The following is a 19,407-nucleotide window of genomic DNA, read 5'->3' on the forward strand; positions in this document are numbered from 1 at the left end:
TATATATCACAACAGGTAAATACCACACATTTTGAGATTTGTTATTCTCTCTCAGAAAAAAAAAAATCTAAATTTTTATTGAGTTTGATTCATATATTCACCCTCCTACTACCTATAAAAAGCTCTGATATTCCAGGCTCTGATGATAGAAAAAAACTTGTGAGGCAAGACTCAATATGTTATCTTAATTAAAATTCATTGGAGATGAGAATTTTCATATATTAAATGATCTTGAAAATGATCCAGACACAAATAGATGGTGACAGATTTTTTTATTCAAAACCGTAAAATAAGTGAAATTTAGAATTATGGAACAAACATTCATACCTAGGAAATATATTGGAATGAATAGATGAATCAATATTATAATTGTTCCATGAATTGGTAAACATTCAATGACAGATTGCTAAAAATTCAGGTAGTATTTTCTTAACAATATTTTATGCTAAATATGTATGGCTATGTGTTACAGGAAGAAATGGCTAATTTATTGGTCATTTTAATATAAAATATAAATAGAAATGCTCTAAAATGAAAGGCATTCATTATATCTGTATTTACCTATCATATAATCATCTACATTTTTTCATGGTTAGCAACATCTTTAAAGTACCATACAATATATTTTAATCATATTATTTCCCCCCCCTAAGTCCTCCCAGATCCTCCCCCACCTCTGAAACATGTTTTTCATAGTAATTTTGTATATCTGTAGTGAGGCGCTAGCTTCCTTGTCTAACCAGTTGGCTATGTACTCCCATCTAGACACACATAAGTTCTTATGTTTGTTGACCTCTAACACTGGAACAAAACATACATAATTTTACATATTCCTAAAAGCTCTTGGAAGGACAGAAAATCTAATATCTGAAGTAGTTATAAGAAAAGGATAAAATTTTTAATACTTTTAAGCGTTTACCATATTTTAAAAATTTGCATTCTAAATTTATGGATTGGATATTAGGAAATTTTTACTCACATGGATCAATATTTCAGATAGAGATAATAGTATGTTAGTTCTCGTTTTATAGTCACATAAGAATTGATAGAAATTTCTTACATATTATATACTATTGTTTCCCTCTGATTGGCTATCTGACAAATGAGAAACATAAAATGTATTGAATGTTATCTATACATCTCCCTAAATTTATACAATAGATATATGGACAACTTGGGTCATAAAATACAGCTGAGTGAAGTTATCAATAACCAAACCAAAAGCAACTAAACATAAATGATGAGGGCAGCATTTGAACACAGGAAGATTTGATTCAAAAGAAGATTGTATCACTATCAGTTTATAAAACATCTCACAAGCCCAATACCCACTCCTAAATGAGAATCAAGAACAGATTTCAATCATCTTCTCCTTTGTTCATGGTGGGTAATAATGAGGGTGCCCCTTTAAAATAAATATTGATATGTTACATTTAACTGTTGATTTTAACTTGTGGTCCCATCATATTGAGATATTTTACTTGCAAAGATCTGTAAAATATGCAATAAAAATCATATTGTATATGTTAAAGAAAGCTTTTTTTTCGTTTTCTTTTTCTTTTTTTTTTTTTTTTTTTTGCTGTCAAGGGCTGTGCTTTGCACAAGAGTTGTGTTTAGGAGACCAAATTATAAATAACCTGTTCCTGTCATTTTCTACTACTGGTAAAGCCACACTGAGTTATTTACAAAACCTGATTACCTGATTAAAATATATGTGGCTCTTTACTATTTCATAAGCACCTCAGACAATAAGTCATCCTAATCTTCTATGGGCCTTGAGGAGTGTGTGTGTGTGTGCATGTGTGTGTGTACGTGTGTATTTGTGTGCATTCGTGCATGCCTGTTAGAGGACAGGAAACAAAGAAACTAGTGACTGACAAGTTGAGACTGAGGTTTCTTAGTCAAGTGGTCAGTCAAAGAAAACTAGAATGTGCAGCTAAGTTCTTTCTGTAATCAAAGATTTCTATTTTTCTATATCCCAGATTTGGAAACACAAAACACATACAAATGAAATTTCTAGCATTTTATTCTTTGTAGTGGGATCTGAAAAAATTGCCCCAAATTTCTCCTTCACAGCCTGAATTCAACCTGGGATTTTAATGAAAGAAATCCAAAGCACCCATTTTGCATGCCCATTTATGAGCTCTCTCAGTCATCTCTTTGCTTAGACATAAAGAGATGGGCACGTTTGTCCTGATTTTGTTCTCATTTGTCTCACATTTACACTTACATATGTCTGAAATGATGTCTCATTTCCCCTTAGCTAGATCTCCCCTCATTGCAATGCAACAATTTTCCTAATTGTATTTCTCTTTAGATTCCACTTTCTTTCAAAAATATCCTCTAGTGTTACTGAAATACAGACAATAATCCATTGCTTGTGAATTAGAGCATCTCTATGGAAGCACAAGATGATAATAAAAGGAAAAATGTATTGGACTGGCAGTCAGGCTCCTGGCCCTACCTCCAATTAGCCATGAGACATTTGACAAGACAGTTGGTGCATCTATTTCCTAACTAACAAAACAGAAAATAGATTCAGTCAGATAATCACCAAGTAATCTAACACTATCATTGTATAACTACTAGTACAAAAATAAATTGGTTATAGAATAAAATGTTACTTGCTTCTAATAAGAGAAAAAAAAGGAATGAGAGACTGGAGAATAAGCCAACAGTTAAGAACTATTACAGTTCCTTTCAAGGACTGGAGTTTATTTTCCAGATCCTACACTGCGCCCCTCACAACAGTTCGAAACTACATCTCCAGGGGATTCAGCACCCTCTTTGGCTTCTGAGGGTAATACAGTCATATGCACACACACACATGAGCTGATGTGTGCACACACAGACACGTGTAAATACATTTAAAAAAGATACATATATATATATACATATAAATCATATATAATATATATAATACCCTATCACAAATTATATAGTGATATATATAGTAATATAGTGAAATGAAAGAAGAATTCCTTCTAGCTTTAACTTGATGGTACTGACTACGAAATTTTACGAGAATTATGTCATCATAATCAATTTTCATTGAAGCCACATATGTGTCAAACATGGCACATGCTACCTCCTTTCCAAGAGGGAGGTTCTCCTTGGAATATTGATAATCAGTGATAGAGAGAAGAAAACATGGAGACCCACATAGAGACCTGCAATGCTTCTGCATATAATATAAACAAGTCATTTCTACCCATGTTTCATGAGTTTCTTGATCACTACATGAATTGAATACTACTAGGAACTAACAGTCTATAATGCCAGGAGATGGAGATACAGCAAACAAGGAATATTATAAAAAGTGTGTGTGTGAGTGTGTGTGTGTGTGTGTGTGTGAGAGAGAGAGAGAGAGAGAGAGAGAGAGAGAGAGAGATAGGATATTTCATTCCTATTCATTAGTGTTCTATGGAGTTTCTGTTATTTAAATTTATGTGGATTCTATTAAGTTGATAATTATAAAGAAAAAACACTTTTTCGGAAACAATGAACTGAAGATTTATGCACTATGATTGTATTTGATAAAATGTCCTAATATACAAAATTCCTAATATTCAAAAATAGCTATCCAATTTTATTATATATACTCTGAAGAGATAATAGATGAGTCTCAAATACATTGTCTAGAGTTGGAATTATCTAGTTTAAAATTGAGGTCAGATAATTTACATTTTTGAATTAGTCATGATAATATCATAGATTGTTTTATTGTATGGTAAAATATCTTTTGCTTATGAAGCATAATTATAGTAATTATGTATACAGTGTAACCAAGCATTTTTTAAAGTCATTCCCTTTCATGTCATCCCTACTTCATTCTTATTCCTTCTTTTTGCCTCAAAAAAGACCCAGAACGTAGATTGACCACGTGACACCACCACAGTCCAGCTGATGATCTGACACTCCGATTCGGCTCCACACCATCCCTGTAGAATTTTTTTAAGTAACCATCTCCTTAACATACACAAATTGATACATCATGGAAACCATACCCTGTACTTTGATTGTCATAATCCTGTCTTCATTTGTTTTCTATTTCATACCAACTTATTTTATCTCAAGTGTCTTTTTAATCCATTTTTTACTTTAGAAATTTAATGAGTTATCTCAGTTTTAGATTTCCCTTTCCTCCCTCCAGTCTTTTCCATAGACATGTACTGCTCCTCACTCTTTCTCAAATCATAGCTATTGGCTTCTTTTTCTTTGTTGTTACACACACACCCACAGATGCACACACATGCACATACACGCACATGTAGGTTTGTGTGTGCTTTGTATGTGTGTATGTACATGTATTCAATTGTCTCGGTTTGTATCATATTACTTAAATGTATATGATTTCAGAGCTGACCACTTGGTATTGGATAACCAATTGGAGAACTCTCCTCTGAGGTAGACAATTTTTCCCACTTTCTACATTCTTTAGCTGCATGTAATATTTTTTTCTTTTGTTTTGTTTTGTACTGGGGCCCTGTGAGATTTTTTCCCTTCCATGTTAGAATGTTAGTTAGTATCACTCTTGTTTGGGTCTTTTTCAGGCATCCTTGTTGTTGAGATCTTAAGGATGTAGCTTTCTCAACTTCTTTAGAAGACAAAATCTCCAAGCAGATGCCATGTTTTCTTGGATCTTAGAATTTTTTGCGGTACCATTCCCTTGAAGTTCTCTAAGCCTTAGATGCAATAGCTGTATTGCAGATGGATCAGTTGAGACTGGGCACCATACGACTACTTGTTCTCAGAATTCTAGTGTGTTCTGATTTTAAATAATGAACCTCTGTCTATTACAAAGAGACATTTCTTTGATGAGAATGGGACCACTATTTATCTGTGTGTATATACTGGTTAGGTTGATGTCAACTTGACACAAGCTAGAATCATCAGAGAGGAGGAAGCCTTAATTGAGAAAATGCCTCTATAAGATCAGGTTGTAGGCAAGCCTGTAGAGAATTCTTTTATTGAATGATCAATGTGGGAGGGCTCAGTCCACTGTGGGTGGTGCCATCCCTTGGCTAATGATCTTAGATTCTACCAAAAAGCAGAATAAGCAAGCCATCGGGAACAAGCCAATAAGCTGCACCCTTCCATGGCCTCTGTATCAGCTCCTGCTTCCAGATTCCTGCCCTTTTTGAGTTCCTGTTCTTACTTTCTTCAGTGATGGATTACAATGTGGAAGTATGAGTCAAATTTCCTCCCCAACTGCACCTAGCAATAGTTATCCCAACTAAGACAGGGTATAAGGGTAAATATTTAAACTGCAGTTAGGAATTAGGATGATTTCGTAAATTGGAGGTTGTAGGTTCTCCTCCAAGATCTATGACTGCAGTAACCACAGGTAGTTAGCTAGATTTATAGTAACAGGCATTATATGCATTATATGCATGTTCATATATAAAAAATATGCATAAATATATGTGTATAAATATGCATATATTATGTGTGTATGTATTTATGTCTACTATATGTTATATGTATGTATATGCATAAATGTACATAATTGAGATGGGCCTAATCTAGATGCCCTTAACCTCACACCAATTCTCCTTCCTCAGCCTTCAAAGTGTCAGGATTATAGATATGAAATACCACATTCACCTCTATCCTACTCTTTCTAATCCTGAAACTCTTGAAAGGAAGGGATGTTAGTGACCAACATGTTGAAACATTCACTTTTGTTCATGGTATCACAAAGTGTCTGTCAGTTTCCCTGGTAAAAATGCAGTCCTGGAGTTGTGGGGAAAAAAATGACAACATTTAATAAGAGAATAAATATTTTATATATAATAAACATATATATCAGACACCAATTAGAAATGGAAAAATACATATAGTAGTAATGTGAGTCACCAATTAAAAATACAAGCATCAGTTTTCTAGGGTGAAAAATGTGCATGAAGTCTTAATGAAGGATACAATAAAACACTGAATAATTGGAAATGCATTTTTACTAGAACTCCTCCTATAGTAAAAAGTCTTTCTCCCTTAAGTTAATATCAATTTAATACAAACTAAAAAGCCAAAGTGTAATTTTTTGCTTTGTTTTTTTAGATGTTGAGTAGAAAACACTAAATTTACTGCAGAACAAACGTCATTAAACTGGCTGCAGATAATAAGAACGGGGGCATGGAAGAGCAGCCAGTTTTACTTCCAAGTACAGCTTAAATGCATTCTAAAACCACTGAACTGAAAACACTTGGCATGGGTATGAAGAGAAAAGAAGATAGAACGGTGGGGTGCTAACAAATTCAAGCTAAGCCTCCTATCCAATCATCCTCCCCCCACCCCCCACCCCCAAAAAAAACCAAAACCAAAAAAAAAAAAAAACTATTCCGGTTTGTTTCATTGCCAAAGGAAGTTTTGTTGAGACTCATACAACTCATAGCAAGAGCTCGCCACATCCACAGAAAAAGAGCAGTCCGGGCTAATTATCAGTGTCACTGAGAAATGTAACAGGAAATACTGAGTCCTGCCCTTGCCCTGCAGTTCCCGGAGCATGACTGAATCTAGGGCTACGTGGCTCACTGGATGAAAATGAAACCTCAAAAGTCATCTTGTCTGATGATCGAGATGACCCAGTGCTTTTCAGCTCTGACTGCTTTGTTTAAAGAAAAATCAAACGCAAACACCCAGCATGTTAAACTGCAGTGTTACCGACTAGCTTTGGATTAGTGTCCAAACTAATTTTGACTTTCTAACTCTTTACATTTGTTATAAACCGCTTTGGCTAAGTTCGATTCCCTTAGCAAAACAGTCCTAAATTCTGAGCTTCCCTTGCCGTGCAAAGTTCACTATTTTTTTTAATAACAAATTTTGAATGACCCTCAATTTTTGTTTTTCAAATAAGAATGCATTCTACTGAGCAAAAACAATAATGCTGCTAATTGTTTACTCAGCAGTATAGCTTCACAGAAACGTTACTAACCTAGTGACTGAAAAACCTGGTAGTTTTCGCTTGTGAAATCTGCCATCGCGGCTTCTGGTTATGACCCTCTCAAGGCCTGAGCCAAGCTCTCCTCCGTGGTGATCACGATTCATCTCCATCAGTGTAAGCAGTGTGACAAGATAACAAACACAAGCTCGAGGAAGAAGCAGGGCTTTCAGTGAAAAGTTTATCCTTGTTAAGCCTGCATTGGCACTCTTTCAGATAAAGAGCAGAACAATTTGTTTCTTTGCATACATAATTTAAGAGCTGGCCTCCCAAAGCAGCAGCGGTGAATGCAAATGTCTCTGGCTGTAGATTTAAAGTTTCCTGACATCAATAACAAACTCTTAGGAAACACAGATCTCACCTCCAAGCCACTCTTCGGAGGTGAAGTGTGTAAACAAAACACTGCCTGCTTGTTCCATATGGTGGCTCTTGGAATGTTTGGTCCAGATGTCAATATCAGAAGATCATTATTTAAGAAACTTTATGTGCAGAAATATCCCAGTCTTTTACACAATTATTAAAGTAGTGCATGTTAAATTAAATGTCAAATTGTTTCCATGAAGTAATAATCGTATGAAGTGTTGGGTATGCTAAATCCTCAGCAGGAATGTATACGGTGCATCATACCTTACAAGTGTGTGTATTTATTAATGTGTTAATTAAAATTTAGGAGTATTTCCTTTCGTTTGTGGGCTTTATTGATGTGTGTGCAAGTGTAGAAGTCAGAGGTTCAAGTCAAGTATCTTTGTCACTTGCTTTCCATCTTAATTTTTAAGACAAATCTCTTGCTGACCTGCAGCACACCAACCCTGGATTACTGGGGTAGCACCACCCACCATGCTCAGATTTTTGTGTGGTTCTGGGATTCAGATACCTGGATCCTTGTTCTTAAAGATGAGCTTGGTGAACTTTCATGAGACAAAATATATCTGAGTCAGAGTCTTGCTCTATACTTTTGGTTCACCTAACACTCATGATTCTCCTGGCTTAGTCTCCTATTGCATTTAGAGTTTTTTTTTTTTTTTTTAAATCTCTAAACTATGTGCAGATATTTTTGACCTTTGTGACCGAAAGTCATCCTCATGGTTGGCTTTCACCTAAAATGCTTGAGTTAAAGGTATTTCATTCTATATACTTCAGATTTTGGACTATTAACCCATACATTAAGGTATCCTAAATATGTTATCCATAAAATTCACATATTTCACACAGACTTTAAACATGTAGCATGTAGGCAATTTCACAAAATATTTTAGCATAGCTGTGTATTTTACTGCATCCAACCACACATGGCAAGTGTAAAATTTCACTGATATGATTTGTGTCAAGTGTCTGCCAAAATGCTCATGCACTGAAAGTTCTGCATTAACCAGAATAATTTAAATATTGAGAAGCAATTGGCCCAAACTTAGTCAGTAGATTAACAACTTGATAGATCTTAAACATACTATATTGAGAGGTGCTAAAATAAAAGTAGAACCTATAGAAGGAATTATGTCACCAAGGTGACTCCTGAGAAGATGGACCATTCCCCCAAACACCTTCATCCCTTCCTTCCTGCTCCCATCCCTGTCCCTATGGTCCCTCTGCCTCCTGCTCTCTTTCCCTCTCTCTGCCCTCTGCTCCCTCTTTCTCTTCTTGAGAGACACAGCCTCTGCCACACCCTTCCACCACTCTGATATTCTGTGTCATCTCAGATTCAAATCAAGAAAGTCAATTAAACTTGAACTGAAAATGAAAGAAAATGAAAACAGAAAAGATTCCACCTTCTAAATTGGTTGTTATGGTGACAAAAGATTCTTATTCTTTGAGGGCCAAACAGCTCAGATATTTTTAATACTTCAGATTTTTAATTTTGTGTCTTGGATGAGAGATGTCAACCTGCAATACCTTTCTGTTTGGGGGCCTGTTTTCAGTTGCCTTACTGAGTTACAAGGATGTTTTGTGTGTTCTGCACACAACTTTGTTGGCTGTGTATACCCGTGTATATATGTATTAAAAGCTTCTCCTGAATCTTCGTTTTCAGTTTATCAGCAGTATGTTTTCACAAAGCAATCACTTCAGTTTTAGTGAGTTTAAAAAAAAAAAAGCCTTTTCCTAATGACTAGTTTTTACTGAAGAAATCCTTCTCTTTTGTAAGATAATAAATGCTTTATTTATTCCCTAGAATCAAATTAAAACTTGTTTTTCTTTGGCCTTCCACAAATTATTGATTTTTTAAGACATGTTTTTCTTCTACATTATTGTAAAATTTCCCCGAGTATTTCAACAGAGCAATGGCAAAGTCGCATGGCAAACATTCACAGAAATGCATGGTCTTTGTACGGATGATCACATACACTTCAAAAACTCCTAAATGCATTCTTCTTCTCCAGACCACTATAAGATAACAACTGGGAACATTGATAGCACTGAAGTCAGGCCCATCTGGTTTGGGATGCAACTCTGTAATCACATATTAATTCACCTCACGTGAATCATCTGCCATGCTTTGGCTGTGGCTTGAGTGACTACCCTCACATGATTGAGGCAGTAGAACCCTTATAATTGTGTCTTATGGACAGCAGTGAAGTCCTAGGACACCAACTTCATATGTAATTAATGCTAGTTTGTAACATAAATCAGTCCTGCCAAGGGTGCATTAGTATTGAGACTGCCCCATACTCTTGGCTTGTTTACAAGTCAAAAGTTACTTTTCTTCTTCTCCATACGGTGATGCAGTCAGGAGATGATATTATTGGGCTATTGGTGCCATGATGTTTGAGCTTCCTAGCCTACAGAATTGTGATCATAATAAATGCCTTTTGATTATCCATTATTCCGTGCTAGGTATTGTGTTATAACAACTCAGAAATGTACTAATATGCCACTTAAATATCTGAACTCAATTCTCTTTCCTAAAAATTTGAAATAATAACAAAAATTTCCTAGTATAATAGGAATTGCATGAATTCATAGATATATAATGTGTTACATGATAAATATAATATAGTATATGTTTTATTTATAAATATATATGTAATATAATTTACATTTATAAAAAGTCTATATTTAAAGATGCAATAATCCTAAGAAAATAAAATAGTAATAGAATTAACTGACACAAATATTGCAAGTACAATATGATCAGCTTCTATAATATACTGCAAAATACTGTAAATATACTCTGTAATATACGGTAAGGCCATCACCAGTCTACCAAACCTAAGTCACTTTCCCAAGGTCACATGAAACAGGAGAGTAAGAACTGAAGCTTAGGCTTGTTTCACACCAAAATCTTCACTCCTATCCACTGTACATTACTTTGAGAAGATGGGATGGAGGCCTGGGAGCCATTTGAATCCCTCTCTACTGAGAGAACACCATTAGAGGAAAAGCACTCTCTAGTCTCTAAATCCCCAAGTCCTCATTCTTGCCACTGGCTCAGCTTCAAGGCTACCCATCCATTCAGTTAGAACAGTAGCCAGCTCTATCAGGAGGCCTACCAGTGACTTTTTACCTAATTTACTCGAGTTTTAACAACAACAGCAAAAGCAGCTGAAAGTAGCACACAGGGCACCATACATCACTTGGCATTTGAGTTTGAAATTTTTACTATGCTGGAAATGAAGACAGCCTGAACCATCACACCACACACACAAACACACACACACACACACACACAAACACATACTCTCTCTCTCTCTCTCTCTAAATAAAAGCAACTGTATAACAAGTGTCAAGCACAAAAGTTCCGCAAATCACTCTCCATAAGCAAAATATGAATCTGGCAGGAAAATCTCTAGAACAAAGAGTCTGGGACAGAAGAGAAAGAAAACAAATTACAAGTTATCGTGGAGGCATTTATGTAGAAGATGATGTAGAAAAACTACAATACTAGCATACAATATGTCAGTCGTGCTTGTGCAAAAGACAAGATTTGGGTAGATAATTATTACGTTTCAGTAAAAGGGAGAAAATAGGTAAAGAGAATAAAATGTTAGGCTTGTTGTGTCTGCTCCCCATCCACACTCCCTGGTTAATGTGACCATCAAGTTTCCATCTCCTTGGAGCCCAAGCTGCTGCATCCAGATAGGATGGGAACTAATCCCCAATGATGTGTACCAACAAAGTTTCCTGTTTCATTCTGTTCTGAGTCATATAACCTCACCCTGGCTGCCTTTGTCATGTGAGAATGGAAACTGGAACACTCGTGTATCTTTTCCTTGAAGTTATTTTTTTTCTCCATGCCCATTCATAGCAACAGTAGCATCCATAGAATAAATAGTTTCTGGGATGATTGGCCTTTCAGATACCTGCTGTGGTTTCCATGGTCACACTATGCAGTGGAATCCTCTCCAAGGAATGATCTATGGCAGATTACCTCCCTCCTTAATTATAGGGTCCCTAGTAGCCACTAAGGAGTTAATAAGGCTTACCACAAATCTCTCACAGGTGAAGTTAAAGGCTCTCTAGAAAAGGCTGTAAATTAGTAGGTTACCCAAAGTGTGCACTGGGGATGGAGATGCTATGTTACTCTCAAATAACACTACAACCCAGTTCAGGCTGCTGACACCTCTGAACCACATAACACACAAACCACGTACTGAACCCTGTCCATGTGCCTAATTTTCAAGAGACTTCCATACCCAGAAATATCTGTGCTTAAGCTAGCTCAATTGAGAGCAGAAAGAATAGTTGGGTTTTTCCATGTTTAGTCAAATTATGAATTGTAATACTCAAATCAAATCATTTGGTTGAAAAACCAGGGTTCACGGTAGTGATCTGAACAGAGCTCCATTAATCCAAAATTCTAGCTCTTTTTACATGCCACTCCTTCTCAAAGGAGCCACAGTCTAGACAGGAGAACCTCCAAGAAGGGGCATGGGAAGAGTGTCTTAGTTACTTTCTGATTGCTTTGATTCAATACCTAGACAAAGGCATCTGAAGGGAGAAATGATATCTAGTCTTATAGTCCCAGAAAGAGAGAAGGAGTTCACCATTGTAGGGAAGTCCATCATTTCAGGGGGTAGGGAAGCCACAGTGGCAGGAAAAGGCAGCTGGATAGCTCTACTAATCTGCACTCTGCAGAAAAACAAGAAGTGTAGCTGGCTATAAAGGTTCCCAGGCTCTTACCAAACAAGGGTGCCAGCTGAGGACTAAGTGCGCAGACATGAGAGCCTACAGAAGACGTTTCACATTCAATTCATAACAAATGAAGTATACTCTGTTATCAAAGCTTTCCCTGTGCATGAATCAGAGGTCTCCTGAAAATTAAAGCCAACAGCATGTGCTCAGGAGCGATAAAGTGGGAAGGGGGAAGAAAAGGAAGAGAGAAGGACTAAGAAGTTTTCTTACCAAGAAAGGTCATTACAAAAGGCTCCAAGTTCAAAACTTGAAGCACGGACCATTAGGGCAAGATGGCATTGCAATTTCGGTCTGAAAGCCATCTGCTTGTGAGTTACTTATGCTAAAAAATGTGACCTCGACTGAGGGAAGGACCATTATACTTTTTGGGGGGGTCAGATGGCTGTAATCATAGTCTACCAATTTAAATGATAATCACATCCACAAAACAATCTCATAGAGACATCAAGAATAATATTTGAGCATCAATTATAGCACCAGCGCTCAGTCATGTGGGTATATAGAGTTAACTGTAATATTTTTTAAATTATGTATTCATACTCCTGTTTCATCTCATGGTTTGAGAAAGTAAGGAGTACAAGTGTATCAAACTGCTATTGCATGCTAAGGGTCTTGTTTGATCCTGGAACCCAAATAAGTGCTCATTGAATGTGTACCAAGCTGAAATACTTGGGGCCTTTCTTAACTTTATTTCCCTAGGTTATGATACAGTGAGAATTTATGAATGTGCCCAGAGAAATATGTCATTTAGTGGAAGCTATTTGTCACAAACTGAAGAGCATCCTCCAAAATTCACATGGCTCTACAGAACTGCATTCAAAGCGATATACTACAAAGAAGTAATTAAAATTAAATGGATAGACAACTGTGGTAATTCAATACATTTCATTGAAAGAAGATACCCTTTCCTCCATGTTCCAAGCTTATAGAGCTAAGGACATGAGTTAGCTGGGCTGAACCAACACTGGAAAGCTAAATAACTAGAAGAGGTGGATTTCACAATTCTGCCACCCTCTGAACCTGTGAGATTCTAGGGAAGCTTACGTTTGCCCCCAAATAATGAATGGAAGGAGCATTCTGTCTGGAGTATTTCAGAATCGAAAGAGCATGGCAAACAAGTGAACCACTCATATCTCAGAATGATTTTTTTTTCCTACTTCCACAAATGACCGAGTACGACCAATCTGTGCATGAGATGACCAACATGACCAATTATGTAAAGGCAAATGGATTCCAGGCTCTACAGAGGAGGATTTACTGAGATGTGGTAATTTCTTCCAAACTATGTGTAGGTATGGCCTTACTATGCCATTCATCTTGGAGAAATAGCAGGAGTAAAAGTCCTTAAGGAAACAAATATTCCTAACCACTATGCTCCCTCCTTTGGAAATGGATACAACAGGAATGAGTGCCTCTCATGCTACTATCTTTCTGAGTGTTGTCCTTCCTCTGAAATGAATGAAGCTTGTACTGGTCAGTCTCTTTGACGTCTATAGTGCTCTTTAAAATGCGGGCTAGAGAGATGACTCAGTTTTGTTCTTGAAGAGGACCCGCTCATGTTCTGTTCCAAGAATCCATGTTAGGAGCTTCATAACAGCCTGTAACTCCAGCTTCAGGGATCATGAATGCCTGCTTCCTGTCTCCTCAGAAACATGAACTCAATGCAACACCCTTCGACACATATATACACATAATTAAAGCGTTTTCATATATTCTTTTTCACCAACCATGTTGGGCATCCTCTGAATTCTAACTGTCCTTGAAGGTACAAATGTAAAGGTAAGAAAGAGCCTCTTCAAAGTTTTCCTTATTGAGTCCTAGGGAAAATCCCCATCCTCTTTGACCTGTCATTCACATCTGTGTGACTCTTAGAACATATACTGAGAGCTGATTGTCTTTCCAAGTATTAGCTTTAACCTACTGATTAGATGAGGTCTTTCACACGTTAACTGTGGACAACATAAAACGCTGACTGTACTTCCTAGCAAACCTCCAAAAATCACCACACAGATCGATGGGTTGGGCTCTAAGTCATTAATAATAAATAGTCAAGTTCACTTCAAAGCATCTGCCTGTTCATTAAGACTAAAAACTTCATGCTTGTAATAATGTTCAGCATGTGACTGCATGTCTCATGGAGTATTCCTTATGTATGTATGTATGTATGTACGTATGTATGTGAAGGTACAGAGTACCAAAGAAGTCTAAAAGCTATGGAACTGCCTTTGCCTTTAAAGATTTAATTTATTTTTATTTTTTTTGTGTGTGTGAATGTTTGATGTCTTAGTCAATGTTCTGTTTCTCTGGTGATACACCATGGCCTTGGCAGCTCTTGCAAAGGAAAATATTTACTTGGAGCTGGCTTGCATGTACAGAGGTCTAGTCCATTATCATCATGGTAGGAAGCATAACAGCACACGGGCAGATATGGTGCAGGACAAATTGCTATATCTGCATCAGAAGGAAGCAGAAAGAGAGGGACATGCTGGGCCTGCCTTGAACATCTGAAACCTCAAAGATCACAGTGGCAATTCCTCCAACAAGACCACACCTACTCCTAGAAGGCCACACCTACTCCTAGAAGGTCACACCTACTCCTACAAGGCCACACCCACTTCTACAAGACCACACCTACTCCTACAAGACCACACCTCCAATTGTGACTCTCCCTAGAAGTCTATAGGGGCCATTTTCATGGAAATCACATTCGCCTTAATGTATACATCTGCAACATGCGCTTTGACTGGCACATGCAAAGGCCAGAAGAGGAAAACAGATGCCCTAGAATTGGAGTTACATATGGTTGTGAGATGCAGTATGGGTGCTGGGAAGTGAACTTGGGTCTTCTGTAGGAACAGCAAGGGCTCTTAACCATCAAACCATCTATCCAGCCCCTGGAACTTCTTTTGCATCCACACACATTTCTACCCCTGCGAGAGATATGTATGGAAAGGCAGTGCTCTCCGAGGACAAGCCAATCATTTATTCCTAAAAATATTCCTTATTCCCATTAGTGCTGTTTGCCTAGAGATGGTCTTGGGATAACGCTGCACAGTGCGGTGGGAGTACTGGGCAGTAGACAGGGTTCATTAGCAGGGTTAAGCATCTGTCTGTGAAGCTGGTTCACTGAGCACTGATTTCTGAGTTGTCTAAGCTAAGGGATATGAAACACACTTGCACGGGACAAGTTACATGAATCAGGTTAATTGCTTATAGATAGGCAGCAACAGGCAATAGAAGCCCAGAAGTTACCACAAGACTGTTCCCAGGGTACCGGAATGCTGATGAAATCTGGGAATGGATGAGCCCTGTGTGCACCACAGTAGAAATAATCAGGAAATAGTCAATTGCACTCTTGTTTACCACCCAGGGTGTTTGACTCATTGGGAGAGAAGACTAAGGCAAACTTTATTCCTGATTGGGGGGACACAGAATCAGTATTACCTTGACAAGTTTCTTTATACTTCCAGATTCTTCATTCTCAGCACATTATATAGTCACTCTTGAGAAGTACAAGGGGGTAAAAAAGAGTGGATAAGGATTAGTTCATTACAAGGGTACCAGAAAACTGTCATGTTCTGTCATCATAGAACTCATAGTTAAGGCCCACAGACATTAATGAGAAATGATAGAAAACCATTATGAATGTGACTCTACCTTCCATAACTCACCCCCAATCTATCTTTCTAGTCAAATAATATGCTATAATGCATAGTTTAAAAGGGGGACGTTCAATCCACGCGGAAGGCAACATCTAAAATAGTCATATTAAAGTGATCCCTATCTCTGCTAATACATGCTATGTGAGAGTTTAGATCTATTGGCATATTGTAATAAACAGAGCACAGCAAAACCAAAGCATATAAAATTGTGACTTGCTCTGGTCCATATTCTGTCTCTGCTCTTTTCTGTTCCCTTGTTTTGATGAAGCAAGCTGTCATATATAGGCCTCCCTGTAATACGGCAAGCAATTGAACCATTGTGAGTAACATTGAGCCTCAGAGCCACAGGCTGAGAGGAACTGTGTATGCCAGATACAAAAGAGATCTTGAAAATAGACTCTTCTAGCCCACATCCATTGGAAACTTGCCATGAATGCAGACCCGGCAGTCACCTTGATCACAGCCTCTGGGATAGTTGGACCCATGAGAACTATGCAAAGTAATGCCTAGATTTCAGTTCTACAGAAATGCAGATGATAATATATGTTGGCTACTTAACTAAGCCATGGGATATTTTACACCCAGGTAACTTAATATAATCAAAATGTTGGGAAATGGAGTTGGAAAGATGACTCAGCAGGTAAGAGCAATTGTTGCTCTTGCAGAGGATCTATGTTCAATTGCAAGCACACACACCATGGTTCATCCTTAACTCTAGTTGCTGGGGATCTAACCCCTCTTGTGACTCCCATGGGCACCAGGCACACATGTGATGCATGTACACATGGGAAAAGACAAAACATTCAAATATATAAAATAAAAACGATTTTTTTAATGTTGGGAAAGGATTTTATGAGGAATTTTTTTGTGTGCTTACTATAGATATAAAAATAATAGCAAAAATAGTAGAAGATAGTAATTATGAAATGTAGTATACTGTAGTGAACATATTGAGTGCAGAATTCAGGATTTTTGGTCTAATTCAGCCTCTAAACATACTTGATTGTAGATGTTCAAGGTATAGTGTCCATGATGTTTCCTGACCTGAATTTCTCCTGAATTAAAACTGAAATATAAGTTCATTCTCCATTTTCTCCCTAAGCTAACAGACCCTGCTTTATAAAGATTGAACAACTCAGCTTATGCATATTGTGAAGCTGATTCTGTTCAGTGTTTCTTTTTTTCCTTGTTTTGGATTCCTTTGTCACATTGTAGGGACAACTTCTAACCCCTACTCCAGAAGAGTGGTTTTTGTATGTCACACCCTCTTCTTTCTGCATAGCTGTGTCAGATTTCAAGCCAACGGAAAATAACCGGCATGCAGTTCTTTTAAATACAGCAAAGCAAAAGCCCATTCCCATGTATTCACATGTTAGTAAGGCACTTTCTATATTCAAAGCATTTACCTAAAAACAAGGCATTTGCCTAAAAACAAAGATCCCGTTGCATGTTAATGGAGAATCATGAAGAAAAGAGCACAAGCTCCAATGACAGATACTTTTTAGCACATCTTAGCAGCTTTCACTGATGTATCTTTTCAATCATTTTGTGTGTGAAGACCATCTTCACTGGGTTTGAATCACCCAGGAGACATGTACTGCCCATGACTTTGAGGGAGTTTGCCAAGACTTGTAGCTGAGGAAAAGCGATCCACATTGAATGTGGATGGTAAATGCAATGAGCTGAGGCCCTTGAATGGAAAAACAGGGAAGGAAGTCAAAGCCAGTGGAGCACATCACTGGTCTCTGCTTCCTGACACTAAGTGCCCTTGTCTCATGCATCCTCTGCCACAGCACACTACGACCCTGACAGTCATAAACCAAAATAAGCCTTCCTTAAGTTGCCGTCATTAAGTATTTTGTACCAGCCATGAGAAAAAAAAAATAAGTAAATAAAGAAGTTGGGAGTATGGTTCAGTTTTTAGAGGCATGCCAGAAGTTCTAGGCCAGAGCCAGGGGGTCATGAATTCAAGGCCAGCCTGGGATACATGAGACCTTGTCAAACAGGAAAAAAAATTATAAAGTAAGTGAATATAAAACTAAATTATTACAATTCAATGTTTGATGCCAATAGTTTGAAAGAAAATGGTATATTTATGCCAAAAGTAGTAACTTAGGTCAATGCAAAAATAATCTTTGAGGCAATAACCTTTAAACACACAATTCCTACTTCCTTCTTCTTTGTGTGAATGATTCATATCTGTTTTCCTAGATTTCCTCTCTAAATACATTATTCACAAAATGCATGCAGGGTCTGTGGCTTAGTAACATTTTGTTTATTCATATATAATTAGTCTAGGAGACTGTGAAAAAAGTATGTAGGAACTTTATGAATATATGTATATACATCATCACAAGACTGCTGGAATTCCTTCATCAGCCTGGATATGTGAGATGGGGCAAAGCACAGAACTGAAAGACCCACACCATCACTGGAGAAACTGGCATCCCATGAAATGCCCGTCTGTCTATATATGTGGCCAACTCGGAGCAGTTTCTCCTGCAAATAAATAAACTCCTCTCATCAGAGCCACATACATTTCTGAATTCACAAAGCAACTTCATATCACATTATTTTGCATATCAGTGTTATTTTACATATCAATGTTACTTTTGCGTATCAATGTTATTTTGCAAATGTTTACTGAGTGAGAAATATAAAGATAAATACAAGAATGTACTTTATTCCCCACTTGGTCTCCTCATTAATTTCACAGGTTATTAATAAAATAATGAATGCTGTAAATGTTTTCTTAAAACTATAATACACGTGATTTCACTGTGTGCTTGGTAAATGTATTGCAAAGGAGAGAATCAGATTCCAGAAGTCAGAATAATAAGCAACTTGTAACATACCTTAACCAGCGTGATAAGCAAGCAAGTCAGAATTAATAGACTAGTGATGGAGTACAAGGTGTAAAAAAAAAAAAAAAAACTTCAGGAAGGTATCTTTGGAAACTTTCATCAATATTGTCATTAGTCAAAAGAACAAGAATCTAATATTAACATAATGAAGTGAAGTAGGCAAGGTCGCATCCTTAGCTGATGAGCTATACGTAGCCAATGGTTGTGCAGAAGAGAAAACCAGGTTTCTTCAATAAAAAGTCTCCAGATAGACTTCCCAAGCTGACGTGGTCAGCTGGAAACCCAAGCACACACAAGCTACAAAAACTGGACCCGGTAAAGTGTGCAACTATACCATGCATACGTACGTGGCTGAAGTAAGTGTAGGTGAAGAGGGTGGACCCTAGTTTGTGAGGGACACAGGGGGCATGGAAAGAGATGAGAGTGGGGTAGGAAGTGTGAAAATGGTGTAAATGAACTGTACTCACATGCGAAAGGCTAAAAAAATGTAATACAATTACTAAGAGTTTCATGAAATAATCTTTCGTAGTTTGCTAAATTTATCTTTATCTCATATAGGTTATAAAAACTGTGAAGAATAAATACCCATTAATCAAATCTAAAGTGAATTACTTATAGAAAATACAGTACACACAGAAAATTCCAGAGCTGTTTCCTCTACATGACCAGACCTCACTGAGGAAAATCACACACATGCAAAATCAAGACTCCAAAAATGGCGTTTCTTCAGCGTGCCAAAGCTTATAGAGCTAAGGACATGAGGTGGCTGGGCTGAACCAACACTGGAAAGGTAGATAACTAAAAGAGGTGGATC

This window comes from Phodopus roborovskii, unplaced genomic scaffold, assembly GCF_943737965.1.
Source record: "Phodopus roborovskii unplaced genomic scaffold, PHOROB, whole genome shotgun sequence".
Lineage (NCBI taxonomy): Eukaryota > Metazoa > Chordata > Mammalia > Rodentia > Cricetidae > Phodopus > Phodopus roborovskii.